Raw genomic sequence first — 4,127 nt, 5'->3', positions numbered from 1 at the left:
TCATAGAAAGAGACAATTGAGTTAGTAATTACTGGACATAATGGTGCTAAAAGAACTTCGCAAACATTTTTTTTATTATATATATATATTTATATAAATAATTTATATATATTTTTTAAAAACGTAGAAAACCGAATCCCCTAATCGCCATCCCGGGTCGAGGCCGGGGCGGAACCCCACTCTGATACCAAATTTGTGACACCCGTCACCTCCTATCGGGAGAACAGCATGCCACCAACAATATCTCATAACACAATAGCCCATATACACGACTCCACTCACCCTAAGCCCAAATAAAATCCGAATAAAAAGCCCAGTAGCACCAATCCGTCCAAATATCATATACTCGTCAGTTTCACCTGAAAGGGGGCAAATGAAGGGTGAGTAACGGGGAAGTCACTCAGTGAGGTATGGGATACTAAACCCGAAGTCCATGGACCCGGACAGAGCACTCCGAATAAATATAATTTAATCCTAACACGTTGCAAACACGGTACCTAAAGTACCCAAAGATCATACAACAGTCCTAGCGACGTGCACACTCACTGCCCACTTAGACTGGTCGGAACTGTCTCTGCAATTCAACAGCTTTATTCTTCACCAAGAAGAAACGTCAATAACTTTCTAACCATACGTCGATTTGACAATCGGATAGATGATCTGAAAAGCTGGCATCGAGATCTTTCCAATGATATCTCGCACGTTTCCTGGTTCCTTCTGTATCAACGGTAAAACGCTGATGAAGTTGACTGTTCGCGGATCCGATCTGTAGATATCAGTTCCAAAGAAACAACCATAACTCTTAGATAAAAATTCCAAATGACGATCTGCTTTCTGATACACATAGATCTATGAGTGTAGAACATAATCTCAAAATTTAGCTTCGAAATACTCATATTTGATCGATCGTTCTTCTGTTCCCCAAAACGTGTCTGCTGAGCTCTAATCTCTCTTTTCGGATGGTGGGATGGCTTCTCTTTCATGGTGGCTATTTGTGGTTGTTCCGGTGACGTTCCGGCAGGACTTTGCCATCCCCAAAAGTCTCTGTCATAGGCCACCACGAAATCCATCTTAAATAAAAAAACTATAGGGTTCTCTGCAATGTAATTGAGTCTTATTGGGCTAAATTTTCCCAGACCGAGATTTGGGTCGTTACAGATTTGAATCTCCTTGGTAATTAAATAAGTGTGCCTAGCCAAGTATGTAACCTTTTGTTTTTCTCATTCGAGATAGCATATAAAACCACTTGGGCAGTCAACTTGCAAATTTTCCTTAACTTACCAGGCGGTGTAGAGTGATGGCCCAATCAGGATGTTTCGCCTTTCTCTGTGTAGCTGATACAGGACATTCACTCATTCAGGTGCACTGAGGATTTATCAGCACAAATGAGTGCAATGCCAAGCGATGAAGAAATTTGGAAAGCAATTTTTGCTTTGCCGAAAACATTTTTTGTTAGGTTAGTTATAGCAACTTGCAAAAAGATTAAATTTAATTACTTTTGCGATAACTAACCTAACAACTAACATGTATTGTTGGGAGTTATTATACAAATCTAATCATTTTATGATTGAACAATGTGCAGCTTTTTAATATAATAGTATTACATGACTAGTAAAATTACCCTTCCCGCCAACTGTTTACGTAGGGAAACCATACGATTAGTTACAAAATTAAATATACGAAACAATTTACTTCTTGGTTATGCTAAACTAACTACCTTAACAAAAAAATAAAAAGCACAAGTTGCAGAACCTAGCTAAAATGGAACCTGCGACAGGAAAGTTATACTATTATAAGAAGTTCTGCACCATATATTTAACATTGAATTATTTTCGCTCAGGGTCACTTTGTGACTTTTTATTACATCACAAGTTACTTATTGCTCATAAGGTACTTTTGATTAACTTTTACTTCTTTTTCCCTGACGAAATGTAACTACAAAAACAAAAAGATTCTAGTTTCCTTTATTTTTTTTCCTTTTGTGTTTTAATTATTTTATTTAAAAATATTTTTAACTTTTTCCTTCTCTTTCTTTTCCATTCACCGTAAGTCATCTTCAGCTCCAAGTAGGAATGTCAAACAGGTTGATCCGTCCCGTACTGCAGCGGGCTCGTCTTCGAGCGGGTCAGGCCCGCACGGGCTGCGGTCCTCAAAATGGCTGACTAAACCCGTGCCGCAAAATATGTAGGCCTTTGCGGATCGGCCCGCGGGACATGATTCATGACGCTTTATCAGTTTCATAACACATCAGTAAGTGAGTTTAGTCGATGATTGAACTGGATAAGGCAATACACTTGTTAGTTGAAGATTTTAGTTGGATCAAAACACTAGTTTATTTACTTTTGTTAGACTCCAAACATTTTAAAAATAAACATTACTTTAGTTGCTGAATCCAAATATTATAACTCATAAGTTCATAACAAATGCTTTAGTTTCCTGAATCCAAAATTAAATAAAACCAACACCAAATCAAAGATGCTAATCCCAAAAATAAATAAAAAGAAAAGATCAATCACACTTCTTGTTCTTCATCTTTAATACCAACAAGCGACAAAAAGATGGAAATTTCTCTTCTTCACCATCAACTTCATCTTCTGTAAATAAGAATAATAGAAGTCAGTTAAAGATATATTGAAACCTAAAACTCCAAAATGTATGATAATGTGAACAAATACATAAAGGCAAAACTATGAAGAACTCATGGCGGGAACTAGATCTTCTTCTTCGGTGGAAAGTGAGTTTTTAAACTTCTTATGACGACTCGAAGAAGATCCCCCGGTGCAGATTGAAGGCGCTAGGGAGACCGGAAGCATCATCGACCCTGAAACCACCATCACCGGAGCTACATAATGTCGAATCACCTTCTCTCTCTCTCTCTCTCTTTATCTCTCTCTCTCTCCCTCTCTCTCTCTCTCTCTCTCTCTCTCTCTCTCTTTCTCTCTCTTTCTCTCTCTCTCTCAATGTTTTAGGCGAAAACAAAAATGGGGACTTAGGGTTCGGGTCTTCAAAATCCCGCAGGTTAAGCCCATCCCGCTTTTGATCCGTCCCGCGAGACCCGCAATTTTGCGGGCTTACCAAATGGAGGCCCAATCCCACTCTGCAGCAAGCCTTTACGGGCTAGGCCTGCGGTCCAGGCCCGCGGTCCAGGTCCTTGATTGTCATCCCTAGCTCCAAGTCTCTTCTGCGTCTTGTCTCCTCCACGAACTACAGCTTCGTCAAGCTCCAGCATCGAGTTGCGTCGAGCTCCCACAGCGAGATCTTCCACCATGGGATGTCCTTGTTTATGCTGCATTCGTATCGAAAAATTACCTCCGCATCACTCCGCGAAATGACCCTAATCGGAGATAAACTCGGATTTCTCGAATTCTTTTCTGTAATTGTTTCGCTTTATGTTTAAAACATGTGTTTTTTATTAGGATCTGTAGAAAATATGGTAGGATCGAGTTATAAAATGATGAAATCGTGTGTAAATGGGTGAAAAATCTTGAAACAAGTGGAGGTGTCGTTGTTATCTTGAAACAAGTGGAGGCGTCGTTGTTACAGAGATTAGGTTAGGAGGAATATGACTTGGTACAATTACTATTATCCCCCTCACTAAAATAAAATAAAAAGAAAAGAAAAACCCAAAAAACGTGTGGGTTGTAATATTTGGGCTAGAGAAGATCTTTAGACTTCCTGCGCAACGTTAGTATTTTATATATGTATATACACGCTTGGCCTGTAATATACATGTTGATGTACATTGTTGTAATAATATTCATATTTATAATATCCATGTGTACACTTGTGTGTATGTACATCTATTTATATGTGTATGATACTATATACACAAAATTTTCACTATCCACATGTACAACAATTTTCATGTACGCCAATTAATTTGTATAATGATTCATATGTACACCTATTTACCAAAACATAATATTTAAGAAAATGAAAAGTATAAGTTTGGTTGTCGATCTAGTCAAAATGAGTTAACAAAAAACTGAGATTAATGTTGAAATTTTGAATAGAAACTTCAAAAAAAAGTTTTGGAAAGAATACTTGTAGGGTCTTATAGAAAAAGTAGCTCAAAATAAACTAAAATAAAATGCTAAAATCCAATAAAATCATGTGATCAAAAGTTA

The sequence above is a fragment of the Brassica oleracea genome, chromosome C1, assembly GCF_000695525.1.
Source record: "Brassica oleracea var. oleracea cultivar TO1000 chromosome C1, BOL, whole genome shotgun sequence".
NCBI lineage: Eukaryota > Viridiplantae > Streptophyta > Magnoliopsida > Brassicales > Brassicaceae > Brassica > Brassica oleracea.
Note: the sequence above shows the minus strand (reverse complement) of the source record.